Source organism: Trichosurus vulpecula, chromosome 8 (assembly GCF_011100635.1).
Source record: "Trichosurus vulpecula isolate mTriVul1 chromosome 8, mTriVul1.pri, whole genome shotgun sequence".
NCBI lineage: Eukaryota > Metazoa > Chordata > Mammalia > Diprotodontia > Phalangeridae > Trichosurus > Trichosurus vulpecula.
In genome coordinates this window covers 72,490,964-72,518,007 of record NC_050580.1, presented here as the reverse complement: position 1 = coordinate 72,518,007, position 27,044 = coordinate 72,490,964, and the positions used below count along the sequence as shown (strand labels likewise).

The 27,044-nt window shown below is 38.7% G+C and overlaps 1 protein-coding gene and 1 pseudogene across 5 annotated transcripts in view; both read right to left on the bottom strand.

Annotated features, from left to right (window-relative positions):
• MAPK8 (mitogen-activated protein kinase 8) overlaps positions 1–27,044 on the bottom strand; it is a 128,410-nt gene that overhangs the window by 57,819 nt on the left and 43,547 nt on the right. For 4 of the 5 annotated variants that reach the window (XM_036734735.1, XM_036734729.1, XM_036734733.1 and 1 more), the window contains exon 2: positions 3,740–3,827. The gene's annotated coding sequence lies outside the window, so the exon portion shown is untranslated. Of the gene's footprint in view, positions 1–2,538; positions 2,588–3,739; positions 3,828–27,044 lie in introns of those variants that run through there. The other variant, XM_036734731.1, reaches the window with a different exon arrangement.
• On the bottom strand, positions 321–1,043 carry LOC118829546 (annotated as a pseudogene).

The window sequence follows — 27,044 nt, the reverse complement described above, 5'->3', positions numbered from 1 at the left end:
AATTACCATTTCAGGAACATTATCCTCAGCAGAACTGTGAATGGGTGATATCTTTCTTATGTCAAGTGAAAGGTGGATGAGAAGAAAGAAAAGTGCGTCTACAAAACCCTCTACATAAAGGTAGGTTTCCACGGAGAGTAACTCAGCTCATATGAAAAGGGGGCTTTAGAACCCCATGAGAGTTAACACACTGATGTGCCTTTGTTTTGAGGTTTGAGGTTTTATGAGTTAGTGGAGAGGTTATTCCCCTTCCAACACTGCAAGCTCTATCTTGGGAAGCCTGAGGGCTACTGAACCCTCTATAATGCTGGTGATGTAGCTCACTGGTGATGATCTGAAGTATCTCTGTAGAATTGGACACTAAAACCTGAGTCAGATTTCTGAGAGTTCTTGGTCCAAAAAAGGCTTTGTTTTTTAGATGAGGTTCTGTCCTTATCCTCACTTCCAGAACCATGCCACTGACACATAAGGGGCAGGTAAGGAAGGGGAAAATGCGTAAGTAAACCAGTCCCAAGGCTTTCACTTGGGAGAAGAATGGGGTGTGCTACTTGAAGCAGACTGGGCTGAAGTAGTCAGTCTATCTTGCTTTGTCATGTCAAAATTTTGCAACTTTAATTTATGGACTGCCTCTGCCACACAAAGCACCTTTGTTTCTGTTGTGGTGAAGCCTTTATGAGAACTGTATCTGGCATCCCTCAGTTCTGAATGCTGCTCAAAATGCTGATTCCTTGGCTTTCACCATCAGGACCTTACTCATATGGTCACTGGAAGGTGGCGGGGTAGTTATGGCAGGAGAACATTGTTTCTGTGTCCTTGTTTCTCCTTCCTCCACCCTAGAAAGCTGCTGCTACTTCTGATCTGAGATGGTTGAATTTTCCCACAGGACCTTACCATATGTGTAAAATGAAGGAGTCATCAGTGTGGGATCCTCCAGGGCATCGTCATAACTGAATGCCCAATGGTGAATTCCACTTGTCAGCGACATCTTGCCTAGAAGTCCACCTGGTTGTGCTAAACAGGAGGCACATGTGGCTTTCTGCACGCCATGAAAGACTATGACTCAAGTGTTTCTCTATGTAGAAATCCCAGACACGATTCCCACAGTGAAAGTCTACGTAAGTTATGCAGCTACAACAAAGATGTCAAAAGTGAACATTCAGCAGCTGATAATGAATGAGGAAAGGGCTCCAAAGCAGATCCCATGCAGAGAATCAATTAATGACTGCCTGGCCTCCATGGGGTGATGAAAGAGGGAGAAGGGACCACCTGCAAGCCCAAGACAATGGGAGGGACATGAAGTGGAGAATAAAAAGGTTCCAGGCCCCTCACCATTCCATAAGCACAGAGGTGTAGGGTGAACTGAGGCCAGGGCACAGGAGGCTCCAAGATCCAACTGGACCTCAGCAAAGTGAGGAAGAGGAAAGCACTGTAATGAACTTCCCACCTGGCTTCCTTTAAAGCTCAACTCAGGTGAACCTCATACAAAGCCTTTTTGGATCTAGCTGTCAGTGGTCTTTCCTTCTTTAAATTAACTTGTATATACTTATCTGTACAGACAGAAGCTCCTTGAGGATGAGGACTATTTTTGGCTTGTCTTTGAATCCTGGAGAGCCAAGAATAGTGCCTTAACACAGTAGACACTTAATTGACAGGGCAGCTAGGTGGCTCAGTGGATATAGTGTCAAGTCTGGAATCAGGAAGACCCGAGTTCAAATCCAGTCTCAGACACTCCCTAGCTGTATGACTCTGGGCAAGTCATTTAACCCTGTTTTCCTCAGTTTCTTCATCTGTAAAATAAGCTGAAGAAGGAAATGGCAAACCCAGTATCCTTGCCAAGAGAGCCCCACATGGGGTCAGGAAGATGACTGAAATGACTGAACAACAACTTATTAAGTTGCCTAATGAATAAATGTCATAAACAATGATATTAGAAAGTGGACAGGACACATTTGTCAGTGATAGGAAATTGAGACTGAAGTTTTGAAGTAAGAATATTGAAGAATACAAGAATACAACTGAAATAATGAAGTAAAAATTCCTCCATGTTTACTGTGGCATGTGGATTAGACTGAAAAGTTTCCTGTTTCTTCAATTATCAGCTGTAAGAATTTTGAAGTAACAGAGTTAAAACATATATGCTTATTTCATATGTACATGGCATAGAAGAACAATGACATGAAAAAACATCCTAGCAAAGTTTACACGTGTAGCCACAGACTACTAGTATAAAAATTAACAGAATGAACAACCAAAAGGGCAAAATTTGTTTTTGCTTTTTTAACTTAACTTTTAAACTTTAACTTCAATTAGAAGTTAAGATATGTAACAATGTTCATCTTTTGTTTATACATACATCAATTAATAACAAAACATCATTGATTTAGACTAAATAAGAACTCCAAATAATTTAATAGTCCTTTGGTGTTTGATAGTATAGATGAGAATAGTAGTACAATTCCTTGCTCCTGATTAGAAGATTATAAAGTATATGAATCAATGGCAGTAAACATTTTAAATGTTAAATGTATAGATAGTTACCTTTCTACTAATTCCATAGGTAAGACTCTAGTAACATCAAACAGATGGAACACAGCAGAAACCTGGAGGTAAAGTGTTATAGAACCAGCACACTTCATTTTGTAGGAAATGAATGATGACAAAATATATGAAAATTATATGACAGCAAAGTACCAGGAAACACTAACAGCATCAAGAATTAATAAGTGATAGGACGAAGAAATAGAACTAGGAAAGTGTAAATAAATATAGAGCTCTAGAGTCAGAGGAACAGGGTTCAAACTCCATCTTAATGATACCTACCTGTATAACCTCAGGCAAATCACTAAATCTCTTTAGGCCTCAGTTTCCTCATCTGTAAAATGAGGGAGCAGAACTCCTAGATGATCTCTGACGGCTAGATCTCTGACATTAAGTCACCCAAATTTGTAACCTCGTAGTTGCCACTGATTTGTTTATCGGCCCTTTACCCATTAAATAGCCAATCTGTTGTGAAGTCTTATTACTTAAGTCTCCACAGTAATTCATGGCTGATCTTTTCTTTATATTCTCCCTATAACCACCCTAAGTTGAAACATTTTTCTCTTCTCTAACATCTACTTAGTCTTCTAGTCACCAGCCTATTTCAGTTGTCATGAAAGTTTTGATGTCACTCTGCTACTTAAAAAACTTTAGTGGTTCTTCAAGGCCAACTTATAAAATTTAAGTTTTGGAACCTGCTATTAAAGACCCCCATAATCTAGCTCTACCCTCATCCTTATACATCTTCCCTTCCATGTATTCCATTTTTTATGCTGTCTTTTCTTTCTAACTCTAAGGCTCTGCTGAGACCTTCCTCCCCCTCAGAAGACTCCTCTCTGGCTAACTTCTGTCAGTTAACATCATTCCCTTCCTTCAAGGTTCCTTCCTGCATAAGTCTGCCTCTACTTAGGTGTATCTTCTTGGTCACTGCCAAAATGGGCAAAGGAGACGGCAGGGATAATCATATATTAGTCAATTAATGTTTGAAGACATAAATGATAATAATCACCAAGTAACAACATCAAAAAAGTAGCCTTTTGATAAATTTACAAAAGAATTTCTTCTCTTTTGGTCTCATTTATGAGAATTTCTTTACACGACATACTGCTTTTATGACAACAATCTGTGTTTGTCTTTAGTTATGAAAAGTTCAAACTTATTTTTCTACTTAAATGGTCAATCAACTTCATTTTGCTATTACCGTTTCACATGTAGCTTTCCTTTATGAGCTTGGTATCTCAAAGAGTCATTGATCCCACACCTTCAAATCATTCAGTTATTTTCAATTCCTGTAAATAAAAATAAAATAAGATTAAGTGGTTATAAAACATTAACATGTTTTTTAAAATAATATTTTAAGCCAGCCACTAAAAATTGCCAATAAAAGTCTCACTTTCAGCAAAATCATCAGAAAAAAAATATCCTAAATCAATTTCTAATTCCAGTAACCAAAGAATTACAAGGGTTTAAATATACACTGACGTTTCATTTCTCTGACTTATAAGGATATTTTTGAAACCATTCCCTCAGTAGTCAGATTTATGGTCACTTCAAATCTCAACAGAAAAACTAAATAAATTGAAGAAATGCCATTCTGCCTCAAATTTCCAAGGTGGTTCCCTTTTTTTCTAACCACTGAATTTCAGCTAGTTATGAGAGAGAACATCTTATTAATTCAATACTAGACTAGACCTAGTGTGCCACAATTTAACTCAGAGAGTAAATATCATCTACTGCATGCTTTATCTTTGTCTCTCCAGTGCTTAGCAAAATGCCTGGCACATAAGAAATGCTTAAAGGGTAATTTTAGTCACTCTTTCAGCATAATTGCAAATTTTTTCCCAGAAAGGTCAATGTACAGTTCCACTAACAGTGTATTTATAGTAAGCCTGTCTTTCCACAACCCTTTCAACAATTATCACAGTTATTCTAAAGAGTAAACCTGCTACATATCATACTATATAATGGGCATCAATTAGCTTCATGCTATATATAAGATTTCAGTTAAATTCCATAAGCATTTATTTTATTAGCTGTCTACTATGCTAGATGCTGAGGATATCTTTCCCCTACAAACCCTCTCCTTTCCCTAATTTCGCTATTATCAGTCTTTTTTTTTTTTGAGATGGGGTGTTTCTCTATCACTTAGGCTGGCATGAGAACTCTGACCTGCTCCATTTCCATGTGGGGTAGTTTGCTTCTCCTCAGTCAGTTTTTATCATTTCCAGAATTAAATATAAAATCCACTGTTTGACTTTTCAAGTCCTTCCTAATCTGGCCCCCTTCTACTTTTCCAGTTTTCTTATACCTTCCTCCCCTCCATGTACTATTCCATGCTCCAAAGACACTGACCTCCTTGCTGTTTCTCATAAAGGACAACCCGCCTCTGGAATCTGTGAATTTTCAATGCCTGTCCTCCATGCCTAGTATGCTGTCTCTACTTATCTCTGCCTCCTGCCTTCCCCAGCTTCAGGTCTCAGTAAAGTCTAACCTTTTGCAAGAAGTTTTTCTCAACTACTCTTAATGCTAGTGCTTTTGCTCTGACATTATTTCTAATTTTCCATAAGCTGCTCTGCCTGGTTTTAACTTGGAACATTTGGCCCAGTGCTGGGTAGCCTCTGACACCACACCCCTTTTGGCTTCCTTTTTGTGTATCATCTTTTCTCGTTAGATAGTAAGCTCCCGGAGGGCAGGGACTATCTTTCTTTTTCTTATTTGCATCCTCAGTGCTTAGCATAGTACCTGGCACATAGTAGAGCCTTAATAAATACTGACTATTGCCTATCCCATAAATCTTGCTTATACATAATTATTTGCATGTTATCTCCCTCATTAGATATTTAACTTTTTGAGAGCAGGGATTCTTTTATTTATTCATTTATTTTGTCCATCCATCCACCCATCCATCCATCCATCGTTCTCCACTTTAGCACAGTGCTGGCACATAGTAGAAGATTAGTAAGTGCTTGCTGAATTAGTGTAAATTTGACTTGAAATAAAGACAAAATTAATCAAAACAATCCCTGCTCCTCAAAAGTTTACATTTTACTGGGGTGGGGGAACAACATGTAGACAGATTCTTATAATCAGACATTGGGAATGATAAAAGCAAAAGAGAAATTCAGATAAAATTCTCTAGAAATCATTGAGTAGGGAACAAATATTGTCACCTGAATAAATTTTGCTTAAAAATTATTTTAGTTGTGTCTCTTAAGTCATTACTACAAATGACACATTGGAAATCTGTTGTTGGTGACAGAATACAACCTAATACATCCAAGCCATTTTGTTGAGTATTTACGTGCTTCAAGTGAACAAAATAGTAACATGGAAAGTAAAATGACATAATTGGGACAAATTTAAAATTTCAGAATCAAAAGTCTTCAGTTTGACATTTTTTCATAAGCTTCTGACAAATATCTGCACCCCTAATTAGTGGGAGTTCGGCACATTTAGTCTCATACCAGACTCCATACATTTCATTCACTACACCCACCTTCCTACCAAGCCATTTTCATTCTTCTCTTCTTTCCAACTCTTCCTCCAGAAGCAGAAGTCAAATCAATTTTACCATTTTTGCGTATATAACCACCCCCCCCCCCCGTCCCATCCGTCCACTTGCCATCCTTCTGACTTCCCAGACCAAAACACCACTGACCATCATCATGTGTTTTCTTCCCCTTTTAGAATACAAAACCAAACCATCTACAGTTAGAAGATAAGCAGGAAATTGGGGGAAAAAAACCTCGGCAGCACGTATCTCTGATGAAGGTTTCATTTCTAAGATATATAAAGAACAAGGACAAGTACTATCAATTTTGCAATTACATTGCCTAGAGCTTTGCACAGTGCTTCACACACAATAAGTACTTAATAAATGTTTTTTCATTCATTTACTCACTGGTCCAGATAGATCCATTCAGAAGGTATTTTTTACTCTCTTATTAGAAAATACATTATAATAAACATTTATTAAGCTCCTGCTATGCGCCAGCACTGTGCAGTCCTAGTTCTCAAGATGCTTACAATTTAACGGGGGAAGACAACACACAAAAGGAAGCTTGAAGGGCAGGGGGACAGATCTTAGGGGAATCTTGTTCCATGGAGTTCAGACAAGAGGAGGTGCTGATGAAAAGGAGAGTGAGCTACAAAATCCAGGCTCTGCCCACCATGAAGGAACTCTTCGTGGAGAGTTTAGGGTCCCACCATCCAGTCCTCCAGTAGGAGGGGAGAGAGGCTGAGGGTGCTGGGAAGGTTCTGAACATGCCAAGGCTTGGTTAAACAGCATGACTGTGAGATCTCTAGGGATCGGCATATGTTGGGAGGGGAATCTTATTCCACGGAGCTGAGGCTAAGCAATCAACGGATCAATTTTAAACTGCCTGGAACATGGCAAAGATGAAGAAAGATGCAAAGAAGACTGCTCAGCAGGTGAGACAGACACCGCAGAGTGGATTGCTACAATTAGTAATTACTCAACGGGAGAGCCTTGGGCCCTTGGAAACTATTACTTTAGACTCACTTATCACAAGATTGCTTATTCAGTTTCTCAATCTAGAAAACATGAGAAGCATTGAATGAGAAAGCATGTGTTAATGAATACTGAAGCAAAAAATTATAAATAAAATACTGGCAAGACTGGCACGGAGATTACAGTAATGTATCACAAAGATCATAAAGTATAACCAGGCCAGATTTTTACCAAAAAAAAAAATCATATGATTATTTCAACAGGTGCAGAAATAGCTTTTCATAAAATGCAACAGTCATTCCTGTTTAAAAAGACTAGAAAGCTTGGGAATAAATAGTTTTCCTCAAAATGATACACAGAATTAATCTAAAATCAAGAGCCAACAGTATCTGTAAGACCAAGCTAGAAGTCTTTCCAATAAGATCAGCAGTAAAGCAAGGATGTTCATTATCACTATTATTATTCAATACTGTACTAGAAATGCTAGCAATAACATTAAGACAAGAAAAAGAATTAAGTCAGGCAAGTAGAAAACAAAACTATCACTTTCTGTAGATGATATGATGGTTTACTTAGAAACTTATTGGAATGATTAACAACTGCAACAAAGTTGCAGAATATAAACTAAATCCTCACAAATCATCAACATTTCTGTATATTACCTAATAAATCCAGCAAGAAGAGATGGAGAAATTCAGTTTAAAATAACTATAGATAGTATAATATTCTGGGAGTCTACCTGTCAAGATACACATAGGAACTTTATTAACACAATTACAAAACATCTTTTACACAAATAAAGGCAGATCTAAATAATTGGAGAAATATTAGTTGCTCATGGTTAGACTGAGCCAGTATAATAAAAATGACAATACTATTTAAGTTAATGTACTTATTCAGTGCCATATAAAACTACCCAAGAACCACTTTATAGAGCTATTAAAATTCACTGGGAGTAAGAAAAAGAAGAATATCAAGGGAATTATCAAAAAAAAAATGAGAGGGAAGTACCTAGTCAGGTATCTAGCAGTACCTGACCCCAAATTATACTTTATAAAGCTGTAACTGTCAAATAACTACTTGGCACTGGGTGAGAAAGAGAGGTTGATCAGTGGAATAGACTAAGTTGCACAACATACAGTAACAAATGAGCATAGTAACCTACTGTTGATAAACCAAAAGATCTAAGCTACTGGGGCAAGAACTCACTGTACAAAAACTGTTGAGAAAACTGGAAAAATCTGGCAGAAACCTGTGGTAGTCTAACATCTCACACCAAACTGGATGATAAACTACAAATGGGTACATGATCTAGACATAAGGATGATATTATAAGCAAATTAGAGGAAGAAATTATCTGTCAGATCTGCGGATAAGAGAAGAAAAGAGTTCATGACAAACAAGAGATATTCACAGGAAGTAACGTGGACAATTTTGATTATAGAAAAAACAAACAAACAAAACCAAAGCATCTACAATTAGAAGTTAAGCAAGAAATTGGGGAGAAAACCTCTGCAGCAAGTACCTCTGATGAAGGTTTCATTTCTATGACACATAAAGAACTGAGTTGTGTTTACAAGAGTAAGAGCCACTGACAAAATGATAAATGGTCAAAGGACATGAATAGGCAGTTTTCAGAGGAAGAAATCAAAAATATCTACAGCCAAATGAAAAGTCACCTTCCACATAGCTAATAATGACAGAGATGCAAATTAAACAACTCTGAGGTACAATACCTCACTGCCATCAAGCTGACTAAGTTGACAAAGAGGAACATAGCAGATAATGGAGAGGCTGTGAGAACACAGGTCTTTAATGCATTGCTGGTGGATCTATGAACTGGTTCAACCATTCTGGAAAGCAATGTGCAACCGTGTACATACTTTTTTGATCCAGTGATACTATGTCTATACCCCCAAAAAGATCAAAGAAAGAAGAAAAGAACTCATGTACAAAAAACATCTATAGCAGGTCTTTTGGTGGTGCCAAGAATTTTTTAGCTGAGGGGAGGCACATCAATTAGAGTATAGCTTAGCAAGCTACGGTATATGAATGTGGTGGAATATTACTGGGCTCTAATAAATGATGAAGCAGATGGTTTCAAAAGCTCGGTGGCATAATGGATACAGTGCCAGATCTATAGTCAGGAGGACCTGCATTGAAATCCAGCCTCAGATATTTACCAGCTGTATGACCCTGCTCAAGTCACTTAGCCCCTGACTGCCTCAGTTTCCTCATCCATAAAATGGGGAAAATAATAACAACTGCTTCCCAGAGTTGTTGTAAGGATCATACGAGATAATAACTGTAAAGCACTCGGCACAGTGCCTGGCACATTGTAAGTGCTACATGTTAGCTAGTACGATTATTATTTTTAAAAACTTGGGCAGATTTGTATGAACTTAAGAATAAAGTGAGCAAAAGTAGGAGGAAAATTTGCACAATAACAATACTGTAAGTGCCATCAACTCTGAAACACTCAGCAGCTCTGAACAGCATAAAAATTAAGCACAATTTCAAAGGGCTAATGATGAAACATGTTCTCCACCTCAGATGGAGAACTGATGGACGCCAAGTGCAAGCTGAATCACCTTTTCCTTTATTTTTTTTTGAGGGGGGAGAAATATGGCTAATGTAGGAATTTGTTTTGCACGACTATACATATTACTAATGGGCTTTGTTTTTATTACCCCTCAATGAGTGGGGAGGAGAAAGAAGGAAGAGAATTTGTAATTGAAAACAAAATAAAGTTGGGGAAAAAAGAAAGAAAATGCACCAGAATTAATCTTGATGGTGAAATACAAGAAAAGTCACAATGAGTCATTTTTTTTTTTCAGATGCATTTATTATTGTGAGACAATGTGCGCTTTGACTCATAGGATCATAGATTTGTAGCTGGAACGGACTTTGGAGGTCATTGAGTCCATCCATCCCCTCAATTTTTTTAAAATTTATCTATTTAATAATTTTAGTTTTCAGCATTGATTTTCACAAGTTTGAGTTACAAAATTTCTCCCCATTTCTGCTCTCCCACCCACTCCAAGATGGCATATATTCTGATTGCCCTGTTCCCCAGTCAGCCCTCCCTTCTGTCACCTCACTCCCTCCCACTCACCTTTTCCCTTACTTTCTTGTAGGGCAAGATGGATTTCCATACCCCATTCCCTATATATCTCATTTCTCAGTTGCATGCAAAAACCTTTTTTTTGAACATCTGCTTTTAAAGCTTTGAGTTCCAAATTCTCTCCCCTCTTCCCTCCCCACCCACCCTCCCTAAGAAGGCAAGGAATTCAACATAAGTCACATGTGTATCACTGTACAAACACCTTCCACAATACTCATGTTGTAAAAGACTAACTATATTTTGCTCCTTCCTACCCTATCCCCCTTTGTTCAATTTTCTCCCTTGACCCTGTCCCTTTTTGAAAGTGACTGCTTTTGATTACTTCCTCCTCCTATCTGCCCTCCCTTCTATCGCCGCCCCCTTTTATCTCCTTTCCTGTGGGGTAAGAGATCCAATTGAGTGTGTATGGTATTCCCTCCTCAGGTCAAATCCGATGAGAACAAGATTCACTCATTCCCTCTCATCTGCCCCTTTATTCCCTTCCTATAGAACTGCTTTTTCTTGCCACTTTTATGTGAGATAATTTACCCCATTCTATCTCTCCCTTTCTCCCTCTCTCATCCCTTAATTTGATTTTATTTTTTTCAGATATCATCCCTTCATATTCAACTCACCCTGTGCCCTCTGTGTATATATATTCCCTTCAGCTACCCTAATACTGAGATCCCATGAATTATACACATCATCTTTCCATGTAGGAATGTAAACATAACAGTTCCACTTCAGTAAGTCCCTTATGACTTCTCTTTCTTGTTTACCTTTTCATGCTTCTCTTGATTCTTGTGTTTGAAAGTCAAATTTTCTATTCAGCTCTAGTCTTTTCACTGAGAAAGCTTGAAAGTCCTCTATTTTATTGAAAATCCATATTTTGCCTTGGAGCATGATACTCAGTTTTGCTGGGCAGGTGATTCTTGGTTTTAATCCTAGCTCCATTGACCTCTGGAATATCACATTTCAAGCCCTTCAATCCCTTAATGTAGAAGCTGCTACATCTTGTGTTATCCCGATTGTGTTTCCACAATACTCAAATTGTTTCTTTTTGGCTGCTTGCAATATTTTCTCCTTGATCTGGGAGCTCTGGAATTTGGCAACAATATTCCTAGGAGTCTTCTTTTTGGGATCTTTTTGAGGAGGCAATCTGTGGATTCTTTCAATTTCTATTTTACCCTCTGGTTCTAGAATATCAGGGCAGTTCTCCTTGATAATTTCTTGAAAGATGATATCTAGGCTCTTTTTTGATCATGGATTTCAGGTAGTCCAATAATTTTTAAATTATCTCTCCTGGATCTATTTTCCAGGTCATTGATTTTTCCAATGAGATATTTCACATTGTCCTCCATTTTTTCATTCCTTTGGTTGTGTTTTATAATATCTTGGTTTCTCATAAAGTCACTAGCTTACACTTGCTCCAATCTAATTTTTAAGGTAATATTTTCTTCAGCGGTCTTTTGGACCTCCTTTTCCATCTGGCTAATTCTGCCTTTCAAGGCATTCCTCTCCTCATTGGCTTTTTGGAGCTCTTTTGCCATTTGAGTTAGTCTATTTTTTAAGGTGTTATTTTCTTCAGGATTTTTTGGGTTCTCCTTTAGCAAGTCATTGACTTGTTTTTCATGGTTTTCCCACATCACTCTCATTTTTCTTCCCAATTTTTCCACTACTTCTCTAACTTGCTTTTCCAAATCCTTTTTGAGTTCTTCCATGGCCTGAGCCCAGTTCATGTTTTTCTTGGAGGCTTTTGATGTAGGCTCTTTCACTTTGTTGACTTCTTCTGGCTGTATGTTTTGGTCTTCTTTGTCACCAAAGAAAGATTCCAAAGTCTGAGTCTAGTCTGCATCCTTTTTCACTGCCTGGCCATGTTCCCAGCCAACTACTTGACCCTTGAGTTTTTCGTTGGGGTATGACTGCTTGTAGAGGATAGAATACTTTGTCCCAAGCTTGAGGGGCTGTGCTGTTCTTTTCAGAGCTTTTTCTACACAGCAAGCTCTGCCACACCAGCGCTACACCTCCCCCAAGAACCACCAACCTGGACCATGACTCAGATCTGAGAAGGCTCTGCACTCCTGCTTAATCCCTCCCACCAAGTAGGCCTGGTGCCAGAAGAAACTGCAGCTATAGTTCGGTAGCTTCACCACCTCTGCTGCCCCCAGGGCAGTGGCTGAACCGCAAACTCCTTTCACTCTGTCCCCACAGTTTTTCCCCACTAACCTTCTCTGTTGTCTTTGGTGTTTGTGGATTGAGAAGTCTGGTAACTGCCACAGCTCACTGATTCGGGGCATAGGGCCTGTTCCGCCTGGCTCCTAGTCTGGTTGGTCCAGGCACAGCCCACGCTGGGCTCTGCTCTGCTCCCAGCTCTGCGCAACAGACCTTACCCAGCGACCATCCAGGCTGTCCTGGGCTACAGCCCTGCTTCCCTCTGCTATTTCGTGGATTCTGCAGTTCTAGAGTTTGTTCAGAGCCATTTTTAATAAGTGTTTGCAGGGTCCTGGGGGAGAGCTCTAGGCCAGTCCCTGCTTTCCAGCTGCCATCTTGGCTCCACCCCCATAATGAGTCATTTTTGCAGCCCAGGTTCACAATGAGAAATAAAGAGGTCTGCAGACAACAGGGGAATGGGGTCAGGATGGGTCTGGGTCAGAAGCACAAGGCATGCAGAGCATTCTAGCTCATAGAGAAACTGTGCATCAAGAAAGGAGGAGGTCCCAGACCCATATGGGTACACCACAGCACGAACAGGTACCAACCAGCAGCTTTGTGGTCTATTACCCAGGTACAGATCACAGATCCAGGGCAAATCAGGAAAGGGTTTGAGCCTGGGGGTAGCAGTTCAGGGTAAGGAACAGTTGCAGAACTTGGGTGGGTCTGCTACAGAGGAACAAGTTCAGAAGCAAGCTTTACCACTGTGGGTCAGGTCCCGGAAGCAGGGCAGGAGTCTCAATTTCAGCTTCTGGACCATTTTGGAGCTCACAGAGGAAAAACCAAGGCAACAGTCAAGACCAAAGGGAAGCTTGCAATTCTGTCACTCTGAACCAGTAGAGTTTCCCAGATGGCTGATGGTGGCTGAATCTATCAGCATTCTATTGTTCTCCTGAAACCAAATCGAAATCACATTTGGAACGGCTAAAATATGTACTATCTGCTATCCAGAAAGCAAACAATGATAGTACAAATTACTAAAATATATTTTAAGTTTTGTGTAAGTGGTATATTTGGGCCACCTAGTGGGGAATGATAAAACTGTATCTTTAGAATCAGGCAGATACTTGAAAATGTTAGCCCCTTACAATGGGCGTGTGGTTGGGAGGGGGGTGCTAAATCAAGGTAAGGGTGAAAGTGTCCATATTCCTGGGCTTGACAGCATATGGAAGACTACAAAGCAGATGCTAGAAAGGACTAATGATTCCTCTTGACCTAGAAAAAGTTATCAGCCCATTTAACCTCAAGGATTGAGGGTTTTTTGTATATTTTTCAGCATCCAGACAAATTAGAATGCTTTATTGTAACTTTTCTGCATTATATTTGTTACTTTGTTTTAACAGTTCTTGAGTACACATTCCTCTTTAAATCTTCAAGCTGCTTATAAGTTTGCAAAGTGAAAGGCTTTTTCCCATAGCATAGTTAGAGGAAATAATTATATACATATACATCTGGTGGCTAGCAGGCAGGAAAGGCAGCAGGGAAAAGTGATAAAAGTCATCTTATTACCACCCTAGTCATACAGACTCACATCCTAAAGTCCTTTCCAACTGTAAGATTCTGAGTCTTCTAGGTGTTCCACATTTGGCTGTTTCCATTTTCTTACTTTTATATCTTCGCTTTTTAAAAAAAAAAATTCTTTGGGATATATTTCCAATAATGGGATTACTGGGTCAAAGGGTATGACTAGTTATATGGCCCTGTGCAGACTGATTTCTAGAAAGACTGTACTAATGTAATTAGCATTGCCATCAGCACTGTAAGATCCTCAATAATTCTGAGTCCCACCTTTATACAAAACTAAGTGGTTGGAAAATAGGCTTTTGTGGAAAGGTTAATGAAACTGAGATTGTTTTGCCTAAAAAACATGAAGTTAAGGGGGCAGCTTTGATCTTCAAGAATGTGAAAGGTTATTGTACAAAGGACTATAAGTAATTATCTTCAATTTCAATTGGTTAAGGAATCTGTATTTTGAGTTTTAAGGAAGAAAGGTACTACTATATGAATCAAGGCTGTCAGACTCGACTTGCTTTTTATCCTGGATTATGCTTCTTAAAGACTATTTGCATGGCAAAAAAGTGGAAATTACATTTCATTGTAAATTCATATAGAATTTTGCATGAAAAATATTTATATCCAAGACATTAAATTACAATCTTAGGAATACCAAAGGATTATATTCCCCATGTAGTCTACCAACAGTAAAAAGCTTGATTAATCAGATGTCCAATATCCTCAAAGACAGTGAGAGTATTAAACTGAAAAAGTCTCCAAGGGTTAGCAGGGCTGAAAAGCTGAGAATTATAGATGAAGATTACAGAAGACAAGAATTACTGGTCAGCTTACTGACCAAAAGAAACAGTAATATTTGCTGGCAAACGCTATCAATGCTAACTCTCCCAAACACCGCTATTAGTACCAAAAGAGAGAAAATGAGTACTTTCTTAGCCTAATGACTCCTGGCTGCTCAGCTAATCCTTGTCATATATGGCCTTCTACCAGTATTCTGACCCCTCTTTTGCTCAGCCCTATCAACTCCTTTTTATAATATTTGTTCTGCTTTGCCCACGCTCCTAGTTGGCCCTCCGGAACCCTCTATTCTACTGTAAAAAAGCTTTCCCTTCTATCTCTTTCTCTAGCCGATGTCTAGGGCTGTCCATTGCTCTCCCTCCCCCAGTAACCTCTTATTCTCCATTCTCACTTCCACAACCTATGTCCAGAAAGATGAGTTAGGATGCCATAAAGAGCCATCATATGAGCTAGGCTTGTTTTGCTTGCCGCCCAAAAGCAGAATGAGAAGCAATGTGTCAGCTGTAAAGAGGGAGATTTAGGTTCAATGTATTAAAAAATTTCCTAACTAAGTGGAACTATTGGAAAATGAAATGAAGAGCCTCCAAATCCAGGGGGCTCCCCCCTAATTAAAAACCTTCCCCCCAAAATAAAAGACTGAATAATTACTCTGAATGCTATGGAAGAGATTCTTTGCCAGGTACTAATTGGTCTGGATGGCTGCTAAGGTCTCTTTCAACTCTGATTTTGTGGCATTCTCCTATAGTTGGATATTTATTAAGTACATAACTATATGCAAGACACTATGCTAGGCACTTGGGTCAAGATAAAAACAAAAACAGAAGCTTATGCTTGACTAGAAGAGATTACTCCTAACTCTTCACTATTACTTCTTGACCTGGCACATAGCAGGCATTTAATAAATAAATAAATTCATTCATTCATTCATTCATTCATTCCCTCTCTCTGTCTCTCCCTCCCACCCTCTCCCTCTTCTTTCTGTCTCTTCTCCCCTGCCAGTCTAGATAATCCTTCTCACTTTTATTTGCTGGACCATCAAAATCTGACATTCACTAGCTATGTGACTTTGGCCAAGTCACTTAACTTCCTTAGGCCTTATTTTCTTTATCTACAAAAACAGAATTGAGGAAGTTGGCCTTTATAGCCAGTAAGGTTTCATCTAGCTATTTACCTAAGATCCTATGTCATTCATTGTGAGCGTACTCCCAAGACTACATGGAGCCCTTATATCCTTACATACCCTCCTTCTCTCCAGTGTTCAATCAACTCATCTATTAGAGGACAAGAAACATTCTCCCTCTTGTCTGTCTCAGTCACATCCACACACACACTAGCATGGGTCTGAATTTTAGTACCACATCATTAACTGCCTCAGGACATTAGAAATTGGATGTCACAAAGGCATTTCAAACTGGGAATGTCCAAAACAACCTATCTTTTCCTCCAAATCCATTCCTCTTCAGAACTTCCCTATTCATAGTGAAGGGATGAGAATTCTTCCAGACACTCAGAGTCATCCTTGATTCCTCACATTCCCTTAGTCCCAAATCAGTTGTCAAGTGCAGAGAATTCTATACCAAAAACATATCTCACTCTACTTACACATCTACCAATTTAGTTCAGGCCTGCATCACATCTCACTTGGACTATGTCACACCAGTCTCCTAATTGGTCTCCCTGTGTCCAGTATCTCCATCACACAGCAGCCAAAGTAATATTACTAAAGCAGAAGTCTTACCACATCATTTCCCTGCATAAAAAGCTCCAGGGCCTCTCTCTCTCTCTTTTTAAATTTTAATTTATTTTTCTTTTTTTTTCTCTTTTTTTTTTTAAATTTTCAGTTTACAACACACGGTTCTATATAATTTTGAGTTCCAGATTTTCTTCCCTCCCTTCCTTCCTCCCTCCCTAAGACGGCATGGAATCCCATATAACTTCCACGTATAACTTCGAATTGAATTAATTTACACACTAGTCAAGTTGTGGAGAAGAATTATGACCAATGGAATGAATCATGAGAAAGAAGAAACAGAACCAAAAAAAAAACAAAACCACAACCCAAAAACAAAGAGAGAAAAAAAAAGGGGGAGAAAAAGGCAAGCATGAAGTGTGCCTCAATCTGCATTCATAATTCATAGTTCTTTCTCTGGATGTAGATAGCATTCTCCATCATGAGTCCTTTGGAGTTGTCTTTGTACCTTGTGTTGCTGAGATGAGCAAAGTCTGTCAGGGTTAGTCCTCACAGAATCCATATATCTGTGGTTGTGTATAATGTTCTCCTGGCTCTGCTCTGCTCACTCAGCATTATGTTGTGTAGGTTTTTCCAGGTTGTTATGAAGTCCATATCATCCTCATTTCTTATAGCACAATAGTATTCCATTACCTTCATATACCACAGCTTGTTCAGCCATTCCCCAATTGATGGGCATCCCTTTGATTTCCAATTCTTAGCTACCACAAAAAGAACTGCTATAAATATTTTTGTACATATGGGTAGGGCCTCTCTTTTGCCTCTAGGACAATAAACAAGTTCCTCTATCATTTAAAAGGTCTTCACAATTTGGTTCCCATCTTTACAGTCTTAATACATGTGGCTCTCTTCATAAACGGTCCAGATAAACTGGTCTACTTGCTAATCCTCATAGACATTCCATCTCTTATCTCTGGGTCTTTACACAAGCTGGTCTCCATGCCTAGAATACACTACCTTCTTACCTCCATCTCTTAGACTCTCAGCTTCCTCCTCAGCTCAAGGGCCACCTTTTAGCTGAGGTCTTTCCTGATCTCCCTGGCTACTAGTGTCCTCCAACTCCAACCCACAAATCCACAAACCAATTTCCTTTGTATTTCCTCTGTATTTGTTTTGTATATGGTACCGTTATTTTTTCTGGGACTAGAAAAGGTAAGTTACCCTTAAGAGCAGGGACTATTTTGTCTTCATCTTTGTATCATAGCTGCTACAATACATAGAAAGCCCTTAATTAACATTTATGGGTTGATTCCTTTCTAACCCAAGCCCTGCATTCACTTCAATATTCACAGTGACAGCCCTTTGACCACAGCTTCACAATTTATCAGTCATACATCTCTACTTTTCCTCAGCCATTGTTTCAACAATCCAGCTAGCAGCTGTTGTGGGGGTGAAAGACCAACAGAAGTCCAACAACAAGCATGCTACCAGCATGCTGCAAAAGCACAGGTTCTTTTGATCTGCTTAACTAAGGAAAGCTATGCTAAGGGGTTGACAAGCTTACTTTAATTCAGCATACAAATATCATTCACTTAGTTCAGGGGAAAAGACCAGCACACTGAACTTCAGAGCAAATTACAAACAAAGTACAAACATCAATAGACAGACCTTGTCTGATTCAAATCCCAATACATAGTTACCAGAGTTTAACAAAGTCCCAACATCCGGGTTTACGAGCTGGAGGGCTTCTTAGCTACAGCTGCACGGGAGTCTACCAAGAATGAGAGTCCCTGCGCAAATGGCTCTGTCTTCTCTTCTTATAGGGTTTCAGACATCAAACGTCATCTGAATGACCAGAACTTGGGCTGCTATGATTGGTTCTTTGAGTTAGCACCACCCCTTGGTACTCTGGGAGTTTCACACCCACATAGTCTTAGCACCTAATAGGGGTTTGGGCCTGGGGCTTAGCACCTAGTAAGATTCAATAAAATACACTGAATTACTCAAAGGAAACAAAAGCCAAACTCTCCAAGGGCACTTAGTCGAACTAAGTGTTAAGAGCCCATTTTGCTTACCAACACAGCCATCCACTGGAAGTGGTCACATTTCAGACTTCACCGTCTCACAAAGATGTTTGTCTCATTAAAGGAATATGCATGGAGAACTTGCTAATTCCTAATAAGCTGTGCCAACAGAAATCTGTGAGTACTATCTTTTTGAGCACAGAAAGATAAAACAGGTCAGATCCTATTAGAAAACTTGTAAAGAAGGTCACCGCACTTCAGTGTCCTCTTTTCTTTCTCCTGTTCCCCAAATCAATGAAATTCTGTTCATCCCCTTTAAGTATCCAGAGTCTCCCTACTTTTTTTGCAACCAATTCTCACTTCCATTCTCCTACCACTAAAACAAAATAGAAGAAAAAACTCAACACCAGTAATGTAAGGGTCTAGTCTTATTTATATCTGAATCACAAAATCATACAATCTTAAAGTTGGAAGGTGCCTCAAAGACCATCTAGTACAATCCATAAATGAAGAATTCTTTCTAAAACATCCAAATGGTCATGCTCATATCATTTCAGTTCATATAGCTAGAAGGAGCCCAAGCAGTCTTTGGGGAAAAGCTGATAGCACTTGGGCAGTTAGAAAAGGGAAAGATTAGGAAATAGAAGAAACTGGGACTTCTGTGGATATTTTTTTTCCTTTACTGGAGTTTTCTTTCATAGTCTCCCATTCACTAACCTGCTATCTGAGTCCAGCTAGTAAACTCCCTCCTCTCCTTTCCATTTTCCTGTTCCTGATGAAGAAATGTACCTCTTCAATGTTATAGGAAGTGGCATAACCTTTCCACCACACAAAGTCTCAGAGAGGAGAACCACATCAGCAAATGCTGAGAGTTCCTGAGCTTTGTTACCTTTCTGAGAGACTCAAATCTGAAGGCCCTAGAATCTGGACCCCTAGCCAAGAGTGGGGATTTCCTGGGCAGCAACATACAACCTTGAGGTTTGCCTCACAAGTTCAAGAATTAGGGATCTAGACTGTTCAAAAAGTGAAATTTCCTAAGCAGTGAGTGTCTTGGAGAGAAAAGATCACATATGGCTTCCAATTTTGGGAAGAGCAGTGACCAAAGGATTAAAGTCATAATACAGAGGCACAAAGAACTTGGACCTTGACTTCTACTATGATCACAAGATTTCATTCAGTGTGGGTTCAATGGGAAGGAAGGGTGGGTAGAGGGTGCATTCTAGCAGTTCCAAGTTGCTGTTGTTTGTTTGTTCTTTGTGCTCAAAGAAGACCAAAATGACATCACTATGTTGGGGTCAAGGTTCAAAGGCTATGGCTGATCATACCAATATGAGCTCAGAAGGCTCTATCATAGGTTCGGCATAAATAGTATGACCATTTGATAGGGAGATGTCTCTAAATTTGTGCATCTCACATTTCTTTTGAGCTACCATGATTCTTCTTTGCTCATAGAGCACAGTGTCTTCTTTCATGTGGGCACATGTTGGATGATCACAATCGATACCAAAGTTCTTCAGAGAGACCTAGACAGTGTCCTTGTATCACTTCTTCTGACCACCATGTGACTGCCTGCCTTGTCTGAGCTCTCCATAAAATATAAAATAGTCTTTTTAGGCAAACGTACGTTTGACATTTTGAACAATGTGATCACCCCATCAGAGTTATGCTCTCTACAGAAGAGTCTGAATGCTTGGAAGTACATTCTCATTTAAGAGTCCAAGAAATCAAAGTAGTACAATAAGGCTGAATCTTCATGTAGGTCTCTGTGGGGAGAATAAAAGAGTCATCAGAATGTTGGGGTGTTGTATCTCTAGGTACCCAAAATGCATTTCATGTTTTGTGGGGGGTGGGTTCAAACCAGAGTAGCAATAACCCTTCAACTTTAGTACCCTCATGGAAAGCAGAACTCACTAGAGAGAGAGCAAAACAGGATACTGCTTTTAAAGGGCTGTTGTGAGTCCTTTGTTTTTTGGTTATTTTCTGTGGGATATAATAAAGGCTGTCCTGTATTAAAAAAAAATGCATTGTTAAATTACTTTGGTGCTTGTAAAGGAGCTGGAGAACTTAGGAAGACTCACACTGAGGGAAACCTAGACAAGTTATATCCTGAGATTTTCTTAGACTATGCTATGTTCTGAGTTGGGGCAAAAGCCAAAGAGTTGTTGATTTGGGAGGTAGCAGCCTACAAAATCAGACTCATTGTGAATAAACCTAGAGTTTTCAACCAGGGTTCTAGCTATGGATTATATAAAGTAAATTAGAAACGCCAGAAAGGTCCATAAAATAGCTATTGAAACAGAATAAGTGATTGTCAATAAACAGGAAAAGCATAAAAATCCACCTAAATACATAGCTGACTAGATAAGGTACTCTACTCCCTATCCCCAAGTACCCTGGACTACTACCCATTAAAATTCTACTAAGGAAGATGGGGTGAGAAGAGGACAGAATCAGGCAAGGATTGACTGAATTGGTTAAACTTCTCAATTTTATAATCAAAAGTAAATGTAATCTACTATACAACTTATCAATAAGAGAGCAAATCAAGATCCCCAATATTCACTGTAATCTACCTTATGTCAAAAGAACTTGGTAGTTGCCCTCATGTCCTGTAAACATATTCAATCTAAATTGATAGAGGGAAAGTGCCACATCTTAGGAACACCTGAAAGAAATCCTATGTAGACAAGGAGTTACTCATTCCTCAAATGATGGTTAGCTTTTAATTTTCAATTATTTACTACAACAAATGGAGCTGTGGGCATGACTGAGTCCAGTCCAAGAATGTGCAGCAGGTTGGGAAATGAAAAACCGGCTGCTAAATCTCATTTCTACTCCCACAGCATTCTCCCTTCTTTTTACTCACATACCTACCACCTTAGTCCAAGCTCTCATAATCTCTCACATGCACTGTTGGAATATATAGCTTCCCAACTGGACCCCTGCCTCAAATTTTTAGTCTCTCCAATCCATCTTCCGAACATTGTCAAAGTAACTTTTCCAAAAAGTCACTTCAAACTCCAATGGCCCATATTGACTCTCGGATCAAATATAATTTCATCTTTATCTCATTCTTTAAAAATTTATATATGTGTAAATTTTATAATATACATAATTGTTAGCATAATAATACTTATATATATTTATAAACAGGTAAATATGTGCATATTAGAGATACATTCCCAAATAAAGTTTTTTTATATCATTACATGATCACAATTTTGTTAACCACTGCCATAACTGACTAGTCTACAAAAAAGGAGATGAAGTCAATCTGGAATGACCTGATAATGATGAAACCATGCTAGTGAGAAAATTATATTTCAATCTGCACTCAAGAGTTCACTCGGTTCTCTCTCTGGAGGTAGACAGCATTTTTTTTCAACGCAGATCATTTTGAATTGTCTTGGATCATTGTATTGATCAGAGTAGCCAAGTCTTTCACAGTTGATCACCATTTCAATACTGCTGTTACTATACACAATGATCTCCCACTTCTCACTTCACTTTACATCAGTTCCTATAGGTCTTGCCATGTTTTTTCTGAAATCAACCTCTAGTCATTTCTCACAGCACAACTGGTTCAGCCATTCCTCAACTGATAAGCATTCCCTTGATTTCTAATTCTTTACCACCACAAAAAGAGCTGCTTTAAATATTTTTGTACATATAGGTCCTTTTCTTTTTTCTTTGATTTCTTTAGGATACAGACCTAGTATTGGTATTGCTAGGTCAAAGAATACGCACAGTTTTACAGTCATTTGAGCACAGATCCAAACTGTTCTCCAGAATAGTTGTACCAGTCCATTACTCCACCAATAATTCATTAATGTACCTATTTTTCCTCATCTTCTCCAACATTTTTCATTTCTGATAGGTGTGAGGTGGTACCTCAGAGGTATTTTAATTTGCATTTTTCTAATCAACAGTGATTTATAACATTTTTTCATACGACTATAGATAGCTTTGATTTCTTCTTCTGAAAGCTGCCTATTCATATCATTTAACATTTATGGGGAATGACTATTTTTTACAAACTTGATTCAGTCCTATACTCAGTATATAATTGAGAAATGAGGCCTTTATCTGAAAAAACTTGCTTAAAAATTATTGATATTACTTGCCCAATTCTGATTTTTAAGGAATTATATTCTTCTGTGAGCTTTTGTATGCCTTTTTCTACTTGGCCAATTCTTCTTTTTAAGTTGTTTTCTTCAGTGATTTTTTCTAGCTCCCTTTCCATTTGGCCTATTTTGCTTTTTAAGAAGTTCTTTTCTGCAGCTAGGTGGTACAGCGGATAGTGCCAGGGATGGAGTCAGGAAGACTCCATCTTCTTGAGTTCAAATCTGGCCTCAGACACTTACTGAGTGATCTGGGCTATATCTATATGACTATAGATAGCTTTAATTTCTTCCTCTGAAAACTACCTGGTCATATCCTTTGACCATTTATCAATTGGGGAATTATTAAATTGGTAAATTTTTGTGCCTCTCTCACCATTAAGTCAATTCTGTTTATTAAGGTGTTATTTTCTTCAGTGGCTTTTTTTTTGTGTTTCTTTTGCCAAGCTGTTAATTCTCTTTTCATAATTCTCTTGCATCATTCTCATTTCTTTTTCCAATTTTTCCTCTAACATTCTTATCTCTTTCTTTAATACTTTCAGGAATTCTTGTTGGGCTTGTGCCCAACTGCCATATTTCTTTGAGGCTTTGCTTGTAGCTATTTTCACATTATTTTCTTCTTGCCAGTTTGTCTTGGTATTCCGTATCACAGTGGCACCTTTTTATGGTGAAGTTCTTTTTTTGTTGTTTGCTCATTTTTCCAGCTACTTCTTGACTTTGAACTTCATGTTAAAGTTAGGCTCTGCCCACCTATAGCCTTTAGGCTTTTTTGTGCTTCTGTTTTCAGAGCTAGTTCTGCAAGTTTTTGGTGCTTCCAAGGTGGTGTGATCCAGGGAGAGGTGTGGTCACTGCTCTCCTGTTCTACACTATGATCTTTAACCAGGAGGGGCCCCTGGTCCCCTGTAGCAACAAGCAGTAGTGATCCTCTTTGCTTTGGAACTGAGACCAGGGCCCCTGCTCCCTTGTGACTGACCAGCATTCCCCTCTGCCCTGAAACTGTGACCCAGAATTATATATGTGTAATAGAGTTGGCAATCAGCACCATCTGTACCCAGTGCCAACAAAAAGTCTCCCATGATCTTTTTCTAACCTACACTTTTTACCATCTCTAGGCTAAGAGTACTTGAAGATGCTGCTGCTGCTGTCCCTGTTGCTGCTGCCACATGTGTGAGCTCTAGGCAGGCCTCCACCCTGGTGTCAGACCTTACCTGCAGAACTAAATATTTTCAGGTGGGAAAAAACAAAAAGCTCACCCTGACCTTTTTGTGGGCTCTGCAAACTCCACAATTTGATGTGAAGCATTATTTTAAAGTTGTTTAGAGGGGAATGTTGAGAGAGTTCAGCTGGGTTGTTCCCTCTAACTTGCCATCTTCGCTCAACCCTCTGGAGATACTAATTTTAAAGAAGAGACAACTGGTTGGGTGTGGGGAATACTAATTGTCTGAAGGGTTATCACATGGAACAACTGGACTTGTTCTGTTTTACCTTAGAAGTCAGAACTAGAAGCAATAAAAGGAAGTTATAAAATGGAAAATTTAGGCTTGGCACAATGAAAAATTTCCAAACAATCAGAGCTATACCAAAGTAAAAAGGGGTTGGGATAATAAGAGTTCTCCCTCACTGAAAGTTTTCCAGAAAAGGCTGGAAGACAATTTGCTGAGTTGTTGTTGCATTGGTGTGGGTTAGGTTATTTGGCTTCTGAAGTCCCTCCTAACACTTTAGTTATGAATTAATTGGTGTTTTTATTTCTTTACTCATCTTGAGCTTTAACACCTTATTACTAATTTTATTCTCTTATGTACAATCTAAAGATTTTCTCTTTGGTAGAGAAAACAGGAAAAAAAAAGTGAGTAGTTCTGCCTCTGTCAGTTATCAATCTCCAGTCCCCTCGGTAGTATTTCTATCCTTTATTTAATCTTCCTTTTTCCCAATATAGCTTTTCTAAAAAGCCCACCCCTTTTAAACCATCATTAACATGCTTAGTATTTAGTCTTTCCTTATTTTGAATTTTAGGTCTCCTGACACTATCCTTACAGAACCAAGGGAATATGCTGTTATATTGGGAGTAAAGCTGCATTGTGAATTGACTATTAGCTTCTCTCAGCAAAGCAGAAAATCCAGCTGATCCTGTGTCACTGCATGATAGTGAACCTTGGCACTAAGCTGTAAATGATTTGCTGCTTTTTAGTACGGTTTTTCTCCTATAATCTGAAAACAGAATTATTAGCATATTGAAAGTCCCAGATTAGCTGCCTCCAGGATTCTTAATTTGTTTGGCTATTTGCCAGAAGACCAAAAAGGAAGGAAAAACATGTAGCCGCTGTTTCCTTTGGGATATTTACAGACACTATATGATGTCAGTATTGCATCAACTCCAAAGCCAAATGAAAATTTACAAAGCAATGGCAACAGCATCTACTGAAATAGGTAATCTGAGACTGAGAATACACATGCTATCATCTGTCGTTTGGCCTTTCAGCTCTCTACGTGATACCGCCATCCTTTCTTTTCTTTATCCTCCTCTAATTCGAATTGCTTTCCTTTTCATTCCAGATATAGTTATATCAATAGGAAATTTTTAGCCCTTCTAGTGGCACTTTAGACAGTGATGGACATTTTTAGCCTGACAAATACAGTAAGGAAACAGAGATCCAATGTAGATGTCATCTCTGGCTGCCTGTATACTTATCAGCATTGGATGATACATTTAAGTGACAAGAGCATCACTAACATTAAGTTTCCAGGAAGTAGTCGTCCAATAATGAAGCAATATTTAAAATTCTATAATTCCACTTTGCTGGATGCATGGAAATAAATGATAGCAACAGGCTACTCCTACCTGCAGCTTTCTGGTAGCACAAAAAGAGTTAAGTGCAAGCCGGTGGGTGAATAAATACTACTGACAAGAACATCACGAAATACCATGGACTATTCTGAAACAACAGATACAACAACTAGGTAGTAATTTAAAACCATAAAGCTCTTTTTGGGCAAAGACACTGGGAATAATAAGTAAAACAAGCAGTTACAAAAAAGGGCATATTCTAAAACAACAGAAGTCATAGAAACAAAAAGACAGTCATATATACACACACATGTATGTATGTACATATGTTTGTACATATCTATATGTAGTAGGAAATGAACCAGCAGACAAACAAGGGTGGGGAACCTACAGCCCTGAGGCCACATGTGGCCCTCTAGGTCCTCAAGTGCAGACCTTTGACTGAATCCAAACTTCACAGAATCCCCAATTTGTTCTGCGAACGCTGTGAAGGGCCACACCTATGGACCTAGAGGGCCACATGTGGCCTCAAGGACACAGGTTCCCCACTCCTGCTCTAGCCTTTTGGTACACCTTAAATTCTACTCCCTAGCAAACACATAATGAATACTTACTAAGTGAACAAGACAATGAAACCACAATAATTACTGACCACCATTTTCAAAGATGAAGAATTTCAACTATCTGCACTAATGGCAACAAGTGTGCTTATGATACAACCTGATAGGTTTTTGTTTTGTTCTGTAGCATGATATTTAAACTGCATGCCCTAAATATACATACTGGCTAGATTAAAATAAAAAATGGTCTAGGAATTTGCTATGTAACAGGAAAAAAAAGCCTGGAATTCAAAATCTGCCACAAATTCACAAAGCAAAAGATCTCGAATTGATTATTAATATACTGGAATCATACTGAAGTGCTGTCTTCATATGGCATGGCCCTTCCTAATCCTGACTGCCTTCTTCCTCACACTCTCCATCTTTTTAACCTCCCTCCTAAAAGGTAGCTAGCTCCCAGAAACAAACACAGGGATTCTATATCTGTTCTGAGCAAGGTAGAATATAAATGGACTCTCACCTCTCTGGTCCTGGATGCCAGATGCTCCTTTTCCTAAATTCCTTTCTTCATCCACTGAACTGTTTCCAACCTTTTTTTTTAAACCTGTTCCTGATTGTCCCAGACAGATAATAGCAGGAATACGAAATAAATCTTAGCCGCTCAACCTATTTTGTAAATAAACATCTTGTAAAATCTTGGTGATCAGGAATTTTGAAGGAAGAGATAGTTCTAGACAGGCAGTTGTCCCTTTAAGCTCCATTATTTATTTTAACCATTTTAAATGATGTATTTGTAAATGTCATATTTTAATATACTGAAAATAATTTAGTCATTTCTTTACTTCTCAAGTGTCATTATAATATTAATTACTATACTACTGTGCCTCAGAAACCACAATTGTATTGATGTATTTCACCCTTCTAAAAATGGTAGCAGTCTTCTATACTTTGTGCCCATGTGTCTGTTCTATATAACTGTATTTGGAACCAGAGCAGCTGGTCTCAGATCCTGGGTTCCCATTCATTGCCTATGTGACCTTAGGTAAGTCACTTTTTTTGACCTTTTGTTTCCTCGTTGAGAAAAAGGAGGAGGCTGGACAAGATCAAGAATTCTTAACCTGGAATCCAAGGATTACCAGGGGTTCATGAATTTGGAGGGGGGAAAATTTACATCTTTATTTTCACAAACCTCTAAATGAAATTTAGCACTTTCTTCAATTGTTTTAAAATA